Raw genomic sequence first — 18,427 nt, 5'->3', positions numbered from 1 at the left:
CTGAGCGTGCATCCACGGCCTGTGTGGGCTTCTCCCCTAGGTCCTGAGATTCTACTCCTGGACCCATGGAGTGCCAAGAAATGACAGTTTTGTAGAGGGGAAAGTGGGAATGGAGCTTGGACATGTGAGCTGGAGCGCCCATGGAGGGCAGTACTTTGCAGCGCAGGGCTGACCCGGCTGTGGGAATCAGAGGGGGAAGACTGCTCTGTGTCGGAACCAGCTCTCTCTTTTCCAGTAGAGATCTCTGAGAAGCCCCAGAATTCTAAGTTCAAACCTGGTCTTCCAAGTTATTACGAAAGTATATTTGTCAAGGTAAAAGAATACAATTTTTTAATTTCATAGATTGTTGACTTGGTTTATAACTTTTACACATTTAGACATTTGATATGTGGGCCTCCACATGTAGCCTTTTTGTGGGCCCTACAAATGTTACGGTTGATTCTGGTTCCCCACTTAATACAGGATCAAGCTTGCCCTGGTTTTTAAGGCCTTTTACTGCTGGCTCCTCTTTAATCTTACCTCTCACTGCTCTTCTGCAGGAACCTTCCATCCACCAAATTGGCCAACACACAGCCAGTCTCTACCCACATCCTTTTCTCTGTGCTCAGGTTCATACTATTTTTCTCTAAAAGGCCTGTTTCTGCCCTGCCTTTGTATGGGCCAAGCTATTGTTTTAAGACCCAGACTCACAGTCATGTCTCCTCCCTCAGGACTCTTCTAACAGCTTTTGTCTGAGCCACTTATTGGCTCTCAAAGTGTAGAACCCTGTGTGGCCATTTTTTGTATTATGCACAAGGTGTGGCTATAAGATAAGAAAACATTAATATGCAACAGTTTTCAAACCAGGAAAGGAAACCAAAAAAAAAAGTCAGAAGAGTAGCTGGAACATCAGGAGAACGTAGTCAGACAGGTACCAACGGAGGGGATGACTAGCGTTGTCAAAATGCTGCAGAGAGGTCTTTGAAAAAGATGCCCCAAAATAGACCATTTGTCCTTTAGGAAAGAGGTCTTTTGTGACCATTGAGAGAAGAGCAGATTGTGCGGGTGAAAGCAACACTGTGGGAAAAATAAGAGACGAGAAAGTAGAGACAGCAGATACACTTTGTTTCTCAAGGAGTGTAATTCTGAGAAGGAGATAGAGTAGCTTGAGAGAGTGGAAGAGGTAGGGTGGTTTTGTTCTATTCAGAGGATGGGGGAGACAGTGTGTTTGTGAGAGCCCAGAGCTAGAGTAGAAGGAAAAATTGATAATGGGGAAAAGAAAGGATAGTTGATTGAACAAAATATGGGGATGGCTGAGATGCAGTGCACTGGTGTAGGGGTTAACCTTGACGAGGAGAAAGGGCACTTCTTGCTGTGGGTAAGGGAATGAGGAGGGAACTATGAATGAAGGCTACAGGATAGGCATAATAATGAAGAACTGGACTTAAGGGGAAAAAGATCGGCTGTCATTGTAGAGGAAAGGTTAGGAAAGCCAGAATTTTCTGGGGTGGGTCTAGATTTCACATATTTAAATATCACATTCTTCATTCATTCCTTTCACATTTATTTGGTGCCCTGCGTGTGCCAGACACTGGGGTCTGCAAGGATACAACTTTTCATGTAATTTTGGAATTTGTTACAATGGCGACTCACATGAGATTTACTTTTCGCTCTTCCAGAAGGCTTGAAGTAGAAATAAAAGCACGAATCAGAAAAGAGTCCTTTGTCAGACCAGACCAGATGGGGATTGGAAAACACAGCCATCTCAACAATGGCGCCCTGTTTGAGGTGGAGAGGGAGGGGAGGCCGAGGTAGGGAAAACGAGGTTTAGACCCGGGTAACCCGAGTAGGGAGCGCCATCAACCACGAAGATGCTAACCTCTTACGCACTTCAGGCCGGGCAGTAACCAAGGGTAACAGCGCCTCAGACTACACGGTGTGAAGACGGCATTCTTCCCTAAACCAGGTGTATCCACGCACGCTGGGCAGGACCAGACACTAGCCAAACCTCACTACTCAAGCGCCCTTCCCGAAAACGCCCACCGCCTCTGTCTACTACCTAGGATTACTGGACCTTTTCCCCTAGTTTATTGATGAGAGGCGGGAGTGGGGAGAAGGGGCGGGAGGGGCGAGTCACCTTTCCTAGTTTACAATTGGTTTTAATCGGCTCCAAGTCCCGCCTCCCGTGCCGCCGCCGACAGGCTCTCGGGGCTGTCACTCGAGCCGTCGCTGCCGCCCCTCGCCGTGGCCCCGCCCCTCGCCGTGGCTGGGATCTCGCGGGAAGAGCGGCGGGCACGGCTGTGGCTCGGTCTCCCGGCTGCGCGCGGAGCTGGAGGGCTCTCCTCACACAAGCGCTTCCTCGCGGGGAGGTTGGAGCTGCGGCAGCCGCAGGCCTGGGCCATCCCTTCTCTGCCGCCTCCTTCTCTTCCTCAGGGCTGCCCGGTCCGCTCGCCCTCCAGCGCTGCCCAGGTGAGGAAGCCCGGAGCGCGTCTCCGCCCAGGAGTGGTCGGGGAGCGGGCACACGGAGCAGCCGGGGCTGGCGGGCTCCGACGGGGGCGGCTCCGGGGGCAGCGCGGCGCTGCCTGGTGGGCGCGAGGCTTGGCGGGGCTCGAGAGTGCGGGGGGCGAGGAGGCGGTGCGGTGGGATCCGGGTGCGTACGCCCCAGGGCGATGCAGCGGGTGCCAGGGCTCCTCGGGGTGAGGGGGCGGTTTATTGGGGGTCCTAGGGCTCTTCTGGCTTGGGGTAGGGGTGGGTGGCGGCGTAGGGGGTCCCGGGTCCTCGGGATCGAGGGAGATTTGTTAGCGTCCTGAGGTTCCTTGAGGTGGTGTAGCGGGGTTCCGGGACAAGGCGTCCTTTTATGGGGGTCCCAGGCTCTTTGGGAAGGCAGAGGATTCAGTTTAGCAAGGTCCTAGGTCTCTGAAGGGGCAGATCATTGGGGTCTTGGGGGTCCTTTGAGCGGGAGTGAGCGTCTGTTTCACATTCCTGGAATGAAAAAGCAGTATATTAGGTTTCCGGGGAAGAGGGGTTTGTTCATCGGGTTGTCTGGGCGAGAGGGCGATGTATCTGCGTCCTGCAGGGGCCGTCTTAGTGGGCTGCTGGGGGCAGGAGGGTGTACGGCGGAGACCAGCGTCTTTACTTGGGTTTTTGCTTTGCCCAGAGGGGGGCAGTAACTTGGCATGGTCTCCAGTCTTTTCAGGGGCGACAGGGCGAGTTCGCGGGTCTCCGGGTGATCACGAATGGAGGGCGCGGCTCTGCGTGCGCTTCGTCGGTTCGGGGAGGAAGGGGGCTTTGGTGGCATCCTGACCCAGCCCAGGAGACAGGCTGTGGCTGGTCAGCATCCTGGAACGGATCTCTCTCTCTCTCTAGATGAGATTTACTCAATGCTTAGTTGGAGCATTGATCCGTTATGTTGTCTAGTTGGAGAAATAGTGGGTTTGTTCTGCAGTTTTCTCTGCCCCGGGAACCTTGTCTGGGCGTGCTGTTTTCGCTGCTCTGGGAGCAAGAGAGTGGCAGCACCTTAGGTGGGCATGTAGACTGTAGATTCTTTAGGCGGCCAGTGTCCTCAGTTTGAGCGTGGAATCCGCTGAGGATGGGGAAGGCTGTGTGGTTTTGGCTTCCCTTCCTAGGTGGTCTGCTGTGCTGATCCTGCATTATTAGGTCTGTCCTAAAGTCTTACCTGAGTGTTAGGCAGAGTCAAGTAGTGCTGGGAAGTGTGTTCTGGCTTCTCTCTGTCCTTTGAAAAGCATTTGTGGAGAGGGATAACTTCAAGTTCAGCCTCCAAACAAGGTATTGGAATTTGAGGTCCCAAATCTGGAGCTCTGCAGAAATGTCATTTGAGACATGTAAGGATGGCTAACAGAGCCCTTTTACAGAATCCTGCTTAACAGTTTTATTGTAAAGGTACAGTTAGTCTTGAATCTTACACAGAGTTCTTGATAGCTAGCCCAGACTTAGGTGGTATTCAAATAACATGACATGTATGTATATATATGTGTGTATGTGGTTTAAAAAAAATGTATAGGTCCGAAAGCCTGTGCGTTTGCCTGACAATTCTTTTGATTAGGTAGCAACTTTGTCACAGAGGCCTGTAGGTGAAGTCTGATGTGGCAAGTAGTGGAGCCCGTACTCATAGTAATTCTGTAATTTTGGGTAAACAGACAAATTTGAGTATGCCAAAGCAAAGAATTTTGCCTGCCTTAGTCTTTTTCTGAGTGACAGTTCTTTAAAAATGACATTTCTTTTGATCTTAGAACCAGAAAGATTAGGAATAATGTACTTGATCCTTGAATTTTGCAATCATTTTAAAAAACAAGGGAATCCTACATAGCAATATTTAACTCTTTGGAGATCTTACTACTTTTTGTTTTGGTTGTAATTCAAACCAAAGTGCCTAAGTGACTTTTATAGCTATCAAAACCGATCACTTGAGCAGGCATATTTGTTTGTAACTAAGGCCAAAAAACTGTAAGCATACCTTTTTTTCCCCTCATTTTTGAAAGACAAATGATAAATTCAGATTTCAATAACTTTAAAAAGGAGCCTTCCTAATTTCTAAGTAAACATACTTCTCAGTCAACAAGTATTAGATTATCTTGCTAGGTATCACAGTACTGGAGGTATAATGATTCCAGCTCTCATGTAACCTGCACCGAGAGAGAGAGAAAGACAACAAATAAAATAAATACATAAAATAATTGAGATGCTGATAAGGAAGAAATAAACAGAGAACTTGGGGTTCAGCTCAGTTTGTTTTAATAATCCCTGAATGATAATATAATTGATGTCTGTCATGATAACCAGAAACCCAGCAAGATAATGATCTACCTTCTGAATTATTAAAGAAAGATTAAATTATGATCAGTAGAGACTGAATATTAAATATATGACTCTCTGCGGATTAGCACCTTTTGTTATTTAAGCATAAAAAAGTCTGTAAGGACACGCATCAGTTTTTCCAGTGTTTGGGAGATTCTTCAGGAGAGACTTGCAGAGGCATGGAAGACAGCTATTAATTTTATGCTTTTGTATTATTTGAATGTCTTTCAATGAGCAGACATCACTTAAGTGTAAATTAGAGAAGTCTAAAAATGAAAACATTTTGGTCACCATGCAAATTTGTGAAATGTTCAGTATTAATAAGGCTTTTTGTCACTGTTGCCACTTCCACTTGTGTGTACTAGTAAAGGAAAAAATATATTTCAAGGATCTAAAAATTATAGGGGTGGAGTGAGGAGTACAACCAAATAAAAAGACTGAGATCTAAGTAAAATGTTAAAACATGTTAAAGATATATATATATATATTTATATAAAGATAAATTAATCTTAGGCCTTTCTTCTTTTAAATTTAATTGTTTCCTGAGTTTGAGAAAGGAAGTCATCAGACTCCCTGGAGAATAACAGGGTGTGTCTTTGTGGCAGAGGAGGAGGTGTTCTACTTGTGGCACAGACTTCAGGAAGAGATTTCTTTTTGTCAAATATGTGTGTATCTATGAGATACATTTTTCTTGTGAGGCATATGAAACATAAAAATAATTTTATAATTCATTATGACACTGCTGAAAATGACAATACCAGAGCGTCTTTTGGATTATCATTCAAAATTCTGGAATCATAAATGTGGTATTACTAAAGCAGTTTTTTGAAAGGAAATCATAAGATGAATTCCAGTCTTCACTGTGCTACTAACCATGTGACCTTAGGTATTCGTTAGTCTCTCAGGGCCTCAGTATCTGGATATATAAAAGAAAGAGAAGTCCTTGTTTATAATCAATATAAGCTCCAATTCCAGGGATTCTTTTGCATTGGTTTTTATGTTGCAGATCTGCAGTATTATATGCACAAAAAGGGATAGATGCCGTAAGAGTAGCTAGTTCTCAGGATATACCTATTCCATGTAATTTTTATGTACCATATGTAATTTTAGAAGCCTCTTCCTTTTTAAGATATATAGGAAATACTTAATTCCAGAATATATATTCCTGAAGGTAAATGATTTCCTTTTGATAATTTAGCTTTATCAATTAAAGCATTATTATTTTTATTTCTGATCCCTGGTTCTATAATAGAATATCTATGTGATAATGTAATGTCCTTATTTAACTCTGGGTATAGAATGAGCTTGACCCCTTTAGTGTTTGACTTTCTTTAATCCATCCTTTACACTACTGTCAAGGTGATTTTTCTAAAATGCGAATCTGTTCAGTGTTTCTTTCTTAAAACCCTTACTTCTCCCTTGCCTGCAGTGTTTAGTCCTAACTCTTTATCATTACAAGGCCCTTAATCTGGCTTATCTCCTGCATTTCCCCCACCACAAATCTCTAGCTTCAACTGTACTAGTAAAATCAGTTCACTAAAAGAGCTGTACTGTTTCATAACTTGGAGCCTTCTCATATAGTCTCCTGCTTTTCCTTTTCCTGTCTTGCTGACAAAGGCTACTGGTTTTTCAGGATGCAGCTTAAGCGCTATCTGCTTTCTAAATGTTCTGTGTCCTCTGGTTCTCCCTCTTCTCACCCCACTGGGTTATTCACTCTCTTTGTCCTGTTCATTCATTCTCTTATGTTCATTAATATGCTGTAATTATTTATGTCTGTGTCATTCTGGATTTAAAGGCAAGTTTATATTTGTCTTATTACTTTTTGAATTGCTATTGCTTATTTTACACTGCTGGCTCTCGTTACATGTTTGAACTCTCAATGCCAAGATTAATGTCTTCATAGTGTCTCAGGTGAGTTAAGCCCAAATCTCAGTCTTGCCCTATTTTTCTAAAATTTTGGGCTTTCTAAATTATCTTATTCTCTTTCCCCGTTGACCACAAACTGACATTAGATCTGCAGTTCTTATCCTTGTATTTAAGATGGGAAACTCTTAGCACTGTAGGAGTTAAGGGTTACTGTGTTAAACTTGCAGAAAAATCTTGCAGAATTTTGAGGCAACCTCTAATCCCTATATCTGAAATTGCTAGGAGAGTTATGAACTAGTTTGGGTATTTCAGATCTTGGACATCAGTGATTTGGTAGATGTTTTACTTTGACTGCTTTCCGCATGGGAAATGATTGTTGGCAATGTGTCTGGGTGTTTATATTGGCTTCATAAGTGCTTTACGTACATTGCCTTTAATTTTCAAAGCAAATCCTGACAATTTAATAAATTACGTCAGGGTCATTATCTCCTAAGAAGCAGGCTAGGACTAGATCGGGTCTGTCTTAGTACAAAGTGTATGCTTTTTTAAAATACTGCACTGCTTTCTGAATATGACTGCTTATTCAGTGTATTTTAAATTATTAATAGATACTTTGTTCATTTTATCAGTTGAAAAAGCAGGTTGCAAGGTTTATCCACTCTATTTTTCCAAAAAAGTTAGCATAGAGAATTGGAGATTGGTTGGACTTTAGATTAGAGATCATTTAATCCGACTCCCTCGTTTAGCATGTGAGAGAACTGACATATGCAAGAATAGTTGAATGACTTGCTCAAGATTGCACAGCTAATTGGTTAAGATTTTTGTTGTTAAGCTGGTTATGAAAATTGGTGTTTTAAAACCATTGTTTGAGAGGAACACCAGATGCCTCATTTTCTCCCCAAGAAAGAAAAAGCCCAGCGTTGCTTTTAGAAAAGCGATGTTGAGGATCTCAGAGACTTAAAGACGTGGCTCAGAGAAAATCCTGACTTTGGATCATGACACATGGAGACACCTCACTGCCTTTACTCACATAGTTCCCTAGTCTTGGTTTCTTCCTTCCTCCTTTATTCTTTTAAAAAATCTATCCACAGTTTACTACTTTTATGCCTGATGAAGTTGTTATTAGCATCAGCCTTACCAGTAACCATTTAAATGCTAACCATGGGTCAACTACTAGAGATTCAGAAAAGCATAAAATCTAGTCACTGCCCTGAAGAGGCTTGGTTTATTTGGGAGTGGGAGGCAGTACAGATTTCACTGCAAGATAGTGTCTAAAGATGCCGTGACTGACACAGCTCCAGGAGCTCAGAAGATTAGGTCAGTGTGGACTGGGCTAGTGGTTACAGAAGTTTCTATGTAGAAAAGATTTTTCTTAAGTTGGATTTTAAATGAAGAGTTGCAGGGGTGTGAAAGGAGGAAAAGATTGAAGAAAAGAACCTCTCACTATTTTTTTTTTTTTGTCTTACCCTTGCTCTCTTTCCTTCAGCCATAGTGGCCTCCTTGCTGTTTCAGAAGGCCTGGAACCTGTTTTTTCAGATATTCGTGTCTCCCTCCCTACTTCCTTCAGGTCTTAATTAAAATATCACCCCTCCTGTGAGGTCTTTACAGGCCACGTTGTTTAAAAGTACAACTTCCCCTCTCCACATACTCTTCATATTCCTCTTCCTTGCATTCTTTTTTTGTCCTTTTTTGTATCCAGTGTACTCTGTATTTTTGTTGTCTTTCTACCCTTCCTATAACTGACATCCACCAGGGCAGGGATGTTTTTCAATGCTATATCCCCAGCACCTAGAACAGTACCTGTTAACAAAGTAGGTGCTCAACTTTTTGTTGAGTGAGTGAATAAGACAATTGACCTTTAAAGCAGGAACTTGAAGATCATTTGATCTAACCTTCGTTCCTTCCTTCCTTGCTGGCATAGAGGAAGAGGACCTTTCTCTTCCATGTTTTTTTTTTTTTAATAGGACTTAAAAAATTGAAGTACAGAAATCATAAACAGCTCAATGAATTTCTACATATGTAAACACGTAATCACCAACCAGATCAAGATATAGAACTCTTCTAAGACTTTAGAAGTCTCTCTCATGCTCTCTCCTAGTTAGTACTTCCCAAAGGTAACCACTCTTCTGACCTCCATCACATTGGATTAGTTTTGTTTATTCCTGAACTTCATATAAATGGAATCAAATCATTTCTTTTACGTCTGATTTCCTTTGTTCAACATTATGTCTGTGAGATTCATCCTTTTTTTTTTTTTTTTAATTTTATTTTTCCTTTTTCTCCCCAAAGCCCCCTGGTATATAGTTGAATATTTTAGTTGTGGGTCCTTCTAGTTGTAGTACATGGGACGCCGCCTCAACGTGGCCTGATGAGCGGTGCCATGTCCGCGCCCAGGATCTGAAGCTGCGAAACCCTGGGCCGCTGTAGCGGAGCACGCAAACTTAACCACTCGGCCGCAGGGCCGGCCCCTCATCCATGTTTTTAAGTTAGCAGTAGTTCATTCTTTTTCATGGCTGTGCAGTATTCCATTGTATGAGTATATATTTTTCTATTCTACAGTTGGTAGACATTTGGGCATTTCCAGTTTTTAGTTCTTAGGAACAAAGCTGCTATGAACAATTTTGTACCTGTCTTTTGGTGGGCATAAGGATTCATTTCTTGACTGACTAGCTAGGAGTTAACCTCTTCTCTCTCTCTCTCAATAGATAGATAGATAGACCAACGTAATTCTTAATCCCATATCATTCTTAGCACATGCTAGTGATCATTAAATGACTGAAGATAAATTAAATAATCATGTACTGTGAGATTATCTCAAACTTATTAAAAATATTGGAGAACAGTTTCTGGTCCATGCTTTTTTAAAATATATTTGGCATGAAACATGTAGCCCTACACATTTCTTTTTCCTCTTGGTTTGCCTTTTTTAAAAAAACCATAATCTATATTACTTGTTCTCCTTCCTCCAGAAGATGGGAGAAATATGTGCAGAAAAGAGAAAATTCAAATTAATTAATTTCAAGATGTGAATTTCAGAACTGGTTGGCTATTTTCCCATATATTTTTCTACAGTTCTGTAGAGTTTGAAACAGTTATACCAATACATTCATAGCATGGGTAGAAAAGCTATGAATCTGTTTTTGATTTCTGTCATGTATTAATAACTTATGTTTTAGGATAAGTCAGGCAGAGGCTTTCTTTGATGGCCTTAAGTAATTTTAGAAATGGCTTTAGTTGATGAAGAATGCAAATGACAGCCCCTACAATAGTAGAGGAAATATTGAGGAATGTTTTTCTAATTCTGGAAATATTTTTAGTTCCCTTTTGAAGTGATTTCTAAGCGAAGGCTTGAAAGATGAGTAGGAATCAAGGTGGATGGGATACCCCGTTGGGAGTAGGGTAAAAAGAGCACTGTAGGTAGGGAACTGTGTTTTCAGAGAGAAAGCAGGGCAAGTTGGAGATCTGCAGGCAATTCAGGGGGGCTAGAGCAGTGGCTTTCAAATTAGAAGGTGCATGTGAATCTCCTAATGGGAGTGGGTTCATGAATTTGGAGTTCTAACGTGTTCACAGATAAGGGAGATATTGCTGGTTCGAGGAGCACGCTTTGCAAACCCCTGGCCTAGAGCATAGGAAGCAAGTGAGGAGGGAGGAGCAGGGAGTGAAAGCAAAGACCACATCATGGAGGCTCTCGTAACCAGTGTAAGGGATTTGGACTTACAGCAGTGGCAACCCATTGAGGGGGCTAAGCATAATAGTAACCTTGTGGGATTTGTGATTTCCAGTAGGCAACTAGTGGGGGAAATAATCTTTAGAGGTAAATTCTATCTACCTTTGAAAACATGCAGATTAGTTAATGCCTGATAAATGATAATTTACAATTAATTCATTAATAAGTATTTTTTCAGTTAGCAGATTCAGTCCATTTAAAGGAAGAGTTTGGTTATATTTATTAATTTAGATGTTATATGTTAGTTGAATCAATTCCTTCTCCCAGGGATATTATTTATCCTGATAAGCATTATTATAATTTAACTCATAATTACATTATTAATCCTCTTTGATGGGATTTAATTTCTGTCCATATTGTACCATATGATAGTCTGAAGTCCTTTTTTTATTGTTTTTTGTGTATGTGAGGAAGTTTCGCCCTCAGCTAACATCCATTGCCATTCCTCCACTTTTTTGCTTGAGGAAGTTTAGCCCTGAGCTAACATCTGTGCCAGTCTTCCTCTCCTTTGTATGTGGGAGGCCTCCACAACATGGCTGATGAGTGGAGTAGGTCTGCACCCGGGATCCAAACTCATGAACCCAGGCCACTGAAGCGGAACGTGGAACTTCAACCACTCGGCCATGGGACTGGCCCCTCCTTTTTATTGTTTTGATGTAAAAATAAGCTAGCTAGTAGTGCTTATTATGTGGTAAAAATGATCCTAACAACACATAGTAATTTGGGTTAGTTTGTCATTGGCTTCCATAAATGTTATTAATTAGAAAGTTTTAACTTTTTATTTCAGCTGTTTAAATACCACATCAGTTTTGCAGTATTATAATTTAAGAATAAATGTGTTTGCATGTACGTGTATATAGATAGCTTATATTTTTCCCCCTGATTTTATAAGTTCTAGCAACCCATTTTAGCAACTTGGAGAGGGGCCGGCCCAGTGGTGTAGTGATTGGGTTTGTGCACTCCACTTCAGCTGCCTGGGGTTCGCTGGTTCGGATCCTGGTCGCAGCCCTGCACACCGCTTGTCAAGCCATGCTGTGGCAGCATCCACTTGGAACAACTAGAAGGACTTATAAATGTGATATACAACTGTGTACTGGGGCTTTGGGGAGGGAAAGAAAAAAGAGGAAGAATGGCACCAGGTGTTAGCTCAGGGCTAATCTTCCTCACCAACACAAATGCCTCAGTGCAAATATAAGCATTACTGACAATATGGTATACATTCCTCCTCTTCCCGTGAAGATCTTTATTCATTTGTATACTGTTTATCCCCCCAGAAAGCATTATATCATGAAGATTTTCCTCCTTTGTTAAAATTGTTTCAAAACCCTGTTTTTAATAGCAGCACACTATTCTATGAATCAGTGTATAATGATTTAACATTGCCAATTATTGAACATTTTTCCTCTGATGATAACATTGATGAAAATCTTTGTGCATAAATCTTTCTCCATGCTTGATTATTTTCTTAGGATTGGAATAAAAATGTTCAGTCAAAAGGGAAGACCTTAAAAAAGTTAGACATTGCCACATTGCTTTGTAGAAAAGTTATGCCAGTTTATATGCCGGTATTCAGTATTAGTTTTAAAAACCTTTTCTAATTTGATAAGCAAAAATGATCCAACTTTAATTTGGATTTCTTTGATTATAAATGAAGTTGAATATTGTAAATTGTTTTTAAAACAATTACATAATAAAATTTTTTAAAAGATTTTTAAAAGGAATGCCTCATGTGTTATCTTGTAAGGTAAAATACTTTAACTAGAATTAATGTTTTATTATTGTAGCTTTTCCTTTTAATACGTAAATTAATTTTTGAATAGTTATTACAAAAACATACAAAATTTGAAGCCCCAAACAGTTGCCCCAGAGGCCACACTGTTATCAGTTTCTTATGTCTGCTTCCAGAGGACTGCAGTGTAGATCATGTGTGTACGTGCGTGTGCCAAAACATTAGACGAATTATGGAGAACATTCATTAAAATACTGTCTAGTTCAGATGTGGTATTGTGTACTAAAAATTAGAAGGGGTCTAAAAATGATTAGTATCTGGCTACTGGCCCAGAAGGAAGAAAAGCAGGGTCTGGCAGCATTTGGCAGTAATTTTCTATAAGACAAGTGGCCTTAGCTCTTTTTATTATTGGATTGATTCTTTGACAATAGCACTTCTCTTTATAGTACCAATTCTGTAGTACTCCTCCAAAAAGGAAAGCCAAGTTTTTGAAAATTAGACAGTTGATACCTGAAAGAAACTCTTTAAAGTACAAAAGCTATTTGAAAGTATTTAGGAGAACATTTGGGGAAAAGATATTTTATTCTTAGGTATTTTAGGATTTCTTTGCTTGACAGTTATAGTTTTAGCAGAATTTTTATAACTTTGTTGCTTAACAGTGAAAGTTTGAGCTTAAATTATTGCAAATAAAATTCATCATTTTCTTAAACTCTTATTTTTCTAAGAACCAGTCAGCCATGATAGAAATGTATTTTATAGATATATTTTGAAAAAGATTTTCATGCTAATAGTATAGGAGTAATTTGTCTCATACATCAAAGATCTTTTTGAACTTGACTTGAATGCCACAGCTAAATAAGTGGTTTAAGCAGTAGGAGTCATAGGTTTTAACTGATTCTGTAGAACTTTAATGCTTTAGGAAAAAGATATTTGCTTTGGGGATAGATTTTTTAAGGCCCTTGTTTCCAAAAATAAAATTTTGGGATGACTATTGTTTACTGAATACTAACTCTCTGTGTGGCCCAGGATAAGTAGAGGTATCTTGAGAGTTCCTTTTTGCTGGAATTCATGTCTCCTGTTCCAGGTCTTATAAGACCGTAAAGACTGCTAAAGAATTTGGACCTAATAATGGTTGGTACTATTTGAGGAGTTTTAAGACAGAGTTTATCAGGAATGGGAAAAGATCATCTGGATTTTTAAAAATGTTTAATTTTGAAATAGATACAATTTGTAGGAGAATTCCAAAGATAGTACAGAGAATTCCCATATTTACCCAGCTTCCCCTTATGCTAACATCTTACATAACCATGGTACATTTGTCAAAACTAAGAAATGCATCCTGATTTTTTAAGAGAATTCAAAAAACCATTTTTTTTGAACACCTGCTATGTGTAAAAGAGTGTTTTAGCTGAAGTATGTACAATGTTGGAAAACAAGTAAAGGTTGCAGATAATAATGAACTGATGAGCTTGCTGTCATTCCTGAACGAATTCTCAGATTACTGAACACGTGTATTATTGGTACTTAAAAAAGAAGACAGTGATCACTAGGAGCCGGCAAGCGTTCAGAGAGAACAAGTTGTGCCACACTAGCCTCTTTTCTTTTCTTTCAGGGTAAGTAAACTGGGACGTGCGTCCGGAGATACTCTGGCCATAGTATATCTAGAATTATAGCTACACTTACTGGATTTTAATTTTGTCCTGGACACTGGGTTAAACGCTTTACATAGATTGCCTCATTTAGTCCTATTTTACAAACAAGGAAAGGGACCCGCAAGGTTGTCCATGTAGCATTTGACAACCTTTTTTGATATGTTTGTAGACAAGATGGAGAAATGTAGTCTGAATAATTATATATGTAGGTGGATTTGTAATTGTTTAATGGAGTGATGGGAAGATTGAACTGTATTCATTTTTAGTGGTGTGCCTCAAGATGCTGTCTTCCCCCATGTCCTATTTAAGATGTTTATTAGTTACTCTCACAGTTGTGAGGGAGTGCCAGTATGTTATGTGACAGAATCAGGATCCTTGCCTACTCCTGCTTATTTTTAATAATTAGAGTGACAGACTGTGTCTAAGAAAATATTTGTTATAATAATTTTATATTTGATGTGTATATATTTGATAGGGACAAGCAAAGCTCCATAGTGGAATGTTTTTTTTAAACTCTACCCAGATACAGAGTTGGAGACTTGGAGGGCTAGCAGTAGGTGGTGGTGTTTCTTTTTCAAAGTAGATGTATGCCTGGGTATGTCTTATCTGTCTGAAATTGGTGAGTCACTGGTTTATTATAACTGCCCCAAGGCTAACACCTATTTAAACAACATTATTTTGACGCATGTTGTCCAAAACACAGTTAATTATCCTTTTCTACTCTGTATTTAGTTTAGTGTTCTCAGTACTATTTGCCACATTTTAAGGAGGACATTGCTAAACAATGTATTCAGAGGAGATTAATCAGAATGAAGCGTTGTCTTGAGACAGATCCTTGAAAAATAATTGAAACATTTGAGATTTTCAGCCTGGAAGAAAGACTTTAGTGGGGTATATGATAATGCTTTTCATATTGGGTGATTGAATGATCTTTAATATTCTTCCTGTCTCAAATCTGTGATTCTGTGAAACACATGAAGAAATGGCACGTGGAAGAGGGATTAAAAGAGGGATCTTTTGCATCCCTGGAGCTTAGAACTATGAACAATGAATGAAAGTTAGAGGAAGGGAAGTATTGGTCCATAATGAAGGTTTTTTAACAATTAAAATGAGAATAGAGGAGGCATTAAAGCATGTATTGAGTAGGGTTTTATCAGTCTATCCTCTAAGGACTTTTCCAACTCCAACCTTTTTAAATTTCTTCCTTGGTTATAATTCCCCATAGCAAAACTTTCTCTTGGGTACATCGCTTATTCTCAACACCTTATGATTTCATATAATATCCAGTGTTAGTAATAACATTATTATTATTCAGATTTAAACAGCAGAGCACTTTTCACTTGCCAGATTTTTCACTTTGCCAAAGATTATATACAATAATGGCAGAAGTGTGTAGAATCACTCATTCTCATACACTGTAGGCAGGAATATAAATTTGTGCCGTTTCTTTGGAGGACAATTTGGCTTATTAAAATGATAAATGTTTATACTTTTTGACTCAATAATTTTGAAGAATTTATCTTTGCTCCTTATAGTATTAATTATATTGTCAAAAGCCCTCAATGACTCTTAGTATGGGTCTGGTTGTAGAAACAATGGTACAGCCACACAATGGGATGTCACAGAGCCATGAAAAGAAAGAAAAAAGGGGCACTTCCGCATGAGCTCATCTCGTAAGACATATTATTGGGTAAAAGAAAGTTGCAGGACAGTGTTTATGGTACAGTGACATTACTGTGAAAAAGTAACCTGTGTATATGAATGTAAATACACATACATATGCACATGTTAGTAAACACGTTTATGCTTCTATGTGCATAGATTTTTCTGAAAGGATACACAAGAAGGGAAGTAGTTGCTTCTAAAGAGAGGCTAGGAGATTGGAAGTCTGAGATCTCAGTAAGATTTTGGTTTGGTTTGATTGTGTACACTTTTATACTGCTTGAATTTTTTCTTTTGGTCAAGAATGTATTGTTAACATTTTTAAATTTTGAAGTAATTGTGGATTCACAGGCAGTTCCAAAATTGGTACAGAGAGGCCCCTTCATCCACTTCTCCCCACCCGTAACCTCTTGCATAACTATAGTACAGTATTAAATCTAGGAAATTGACATTGGTAAAATCTGCAGATCTTATTCAGATCTGTATTTATTGGGGCAATAAAACAAAGCTAATTATATTCAAAATGACTCGTTACATAAAGTATGTTCTCTGACCAGAATGTAATTAAATTAGAAATCAACAACAGAAAGATCCTAGGAAAATCCTCAGATATTTGGAAATTAAAGAGCACACTTCTAAATAATTCATGGATTTAAAAAAAGGGAGGAGGACAGCAAATTAGAAGTTATTACCAATATTATCAATTTTACACGTACTCGTTTGTGTGTCTGTAATTCTGTACAGTTTTATCACGTATAGATTTGTGTAATCACTACCACAATGGCGATACAGAACTGTTCCATCACCAAAAAGAGCCTTTATGGTCACATCCATCCCCCAGCCTCTTAGAGCCACTAATCTGTTTGCCATCTCTATATTTTGTCGTTTCCGGATGTTATATAAACAGAATCGTATACTTTGTAACCTTTGAGACTGGCTTTTTTTACTCAGCATAATTCCGTTGAAATCCATCCAAGTTGTATGTCTCAATAGTTCCTTTTTATTGCTGAACAATATCCCATGGTATGGATGTACAAGAGTTTGTTTAATCTTCACCCATTGATGGACATTTGGGTAGTTTCCAGTGTTGGGCTATTACAAATACAGCTGCTATTAACATTTGTGTACAAGGTTTTGTGTGGATGTGAGTTTTCATTTCTCTGGGATAAATGTCTAGGAGTGTTTATTGCTGGGTAATTTGGTAAGTGTATTTAAGAAGGTATAGTTTAAGAAACTCCTAAACCATTTTCCAGGGTGATGTACCATTTACATTCCCATCAGCATGGTAGGAGAGGTATCTTTCTCTATCTTCCTTAGCGTTTGGTATTGTCACAGTGTTTTATTTTAGATGTTCTAATAGGTGAGTAGTGGTATCTCATCATGATTTTAATTTGCATTTCCTTGATGACTAATGATGTTGAACATATTATTATATTTCCCATCTGTGTATCCTCTTTAGTGAAATGTCTCTTTGTGTCTTCTCCTTATTTTTTAATTGAATTTTTTGTTTTTTTACTGTTGAATTTTCAGAGTTCTTTATATATTCTATATATGAGTCCTTTGTTATATAAGTGGTTTGGAAACATTTGTCTATTTCATCTAAGTTGTCAAATTTATTCGCATAAAGTTGTCATGTTTTCTTATCCTTTTAATGTCGATAGCATCTATTATGTCACTTCTTTCATTCCTGATATTGGTTATTTGTATCTTTCTTTTTTTCCTTGATCAGTCTGTCTAGAGGTTTATCAATTTTATTTCTCTTCTCAAAGAACCAGCTTTTGGGTTCATTGATTCTTCTTTATTCTCTTTTCTGTTATGTTGATTTCAGCTTTGATCTTTATTATTTCTTTTCTTCTGCTTGCTTTGGGTTTCATTTACTCTTTTTCTAGTTTCTAAAAGGTGGAAACTTAGAACATTGATTTGAGACCATTCTTCTTTTCGAAATATAAGCATTTATTGCTATTAGTTTCTCTTTAAGTACTGCTTTAGCAGAATCCCACAACTTCTGGTATGTTGTGCCTTTCTTTTCATGCAGTTAATATCTTCTAATTTGCTGTCCTCCTCCCTTTTTTTAAACCCATGAATTATTTAGAAGTGTGCTCTTTAATTTCCAAATATTTGAGAATTTTCCTAGGATCTTTCTGTTGTTGATTTCTAATTTAATTACATTCTGGTCAGAGAACATACTTTGTATAACTTGAGTCATTTTGAATTTATTTAGCCTTGTTTTATTTCCCCAGAATATGGTCTTTCTTCGTAAGTGTTCTGTGTACTGTTGAGAAGTATGTGTATTCTGCTGCTATTGATTAAAGCGTTTTAGAAATGTCGGTAAGATCAAGTTGGTTGATAGTGTTGTCCAAATCTTATGTCCTTGCTTTTTTTTTTTTGGCCTATGTCTTACATCATTTTTTTGAGAGAGAAGTATTGAAAATTCTTAAAATAATTGGGAGTTTGTCTTTTTCCCCATGCACTTCTATCATTTGTTCATGTATTTTGAAGCTCTGTTATTGGGGGAATAAATATTTAGGATTTATTTATTTACTTACTCATTTAGGATCTGTGTTTTCCTGATGAAATGACTTGCTTGTCATTATGAAATGACTGTCTTTATTCCTGGTTATAGTCTTTGCTCTAAGAATCTACTTTGTCTTATGTTACTACACCTGTGCCAGCTTGTGTGTGTGTGTGTGTGTGTATCTTTTTTCATCCTTTTACTTTTAATCTATTTGTGTCTTTATATTTAAAGTGTTTCTTGTAAGCAGTTTCTACTTGGGTCATGCTGCTGTACCCAATCTGATAATATCTCTCTTTTAAATAGAATGTCTAGAACATTTACATTTAATGTGGTTATGTTGGAGTCTGTCATCTTGCTGTTTGTTTTTCATTTGTCCTATCTATTCTTTGTTCCTTCTTTCCTCTTTTTTCCTGTCTTCTTTTGGATTAATTGAGTATTTTCTATGATTCTACTTTATCATGTTTGTTGCCTCATTAGCTGTA

The 18,427-nt window shown here is 38.8% G+C and overlaps 1 protein-coding gene across 2 annotated transcripts in view; it reads left to right on the top strand.

Annotated features, from left to right (window-relative positions):
* The first annotated feature begins 2,236 nt into the window (after positions 1–2,236).
* GLCE (glucuronic acid epimerase) overlaps positions 2,237–18,427 on the top strand; it is a 130,708-nt gene continuing 114,517 nt past the window's right edge. Inside the window, exon 1 of one of the 2 annotated variants that reach the window (XM_014848197.3) lies at positions 2,237–2,448. The gene's annotated coding sequence lies outside the window, so the exon portion shown is untranslated. The remainder of the gene's footprint in view (positions 2,449–18,427) is intronic. The other variant, XM_014848196.3, reaches the window with a different exon arrangement.

This window comes from Equus asinus, chromosome 2 (genome assembly GCF_041296235.1).
Source record: "Equus asinus isolate D_3611 breed Donkey chromosome 2, EquAss-T2T_v2, whole genome shotgun sequence".
Taxonomy (NCBI): domain Eukaryota; kingdom Metazoa; phylum Chordata; class Mammalia; order Perissodactyla; family Equidae; genus Equus; species Equus asinus.
Note: the sequence above shows the minus strand (reverse complement) of the source record. Positions and strands in the feature narration are given on the sequence as shown.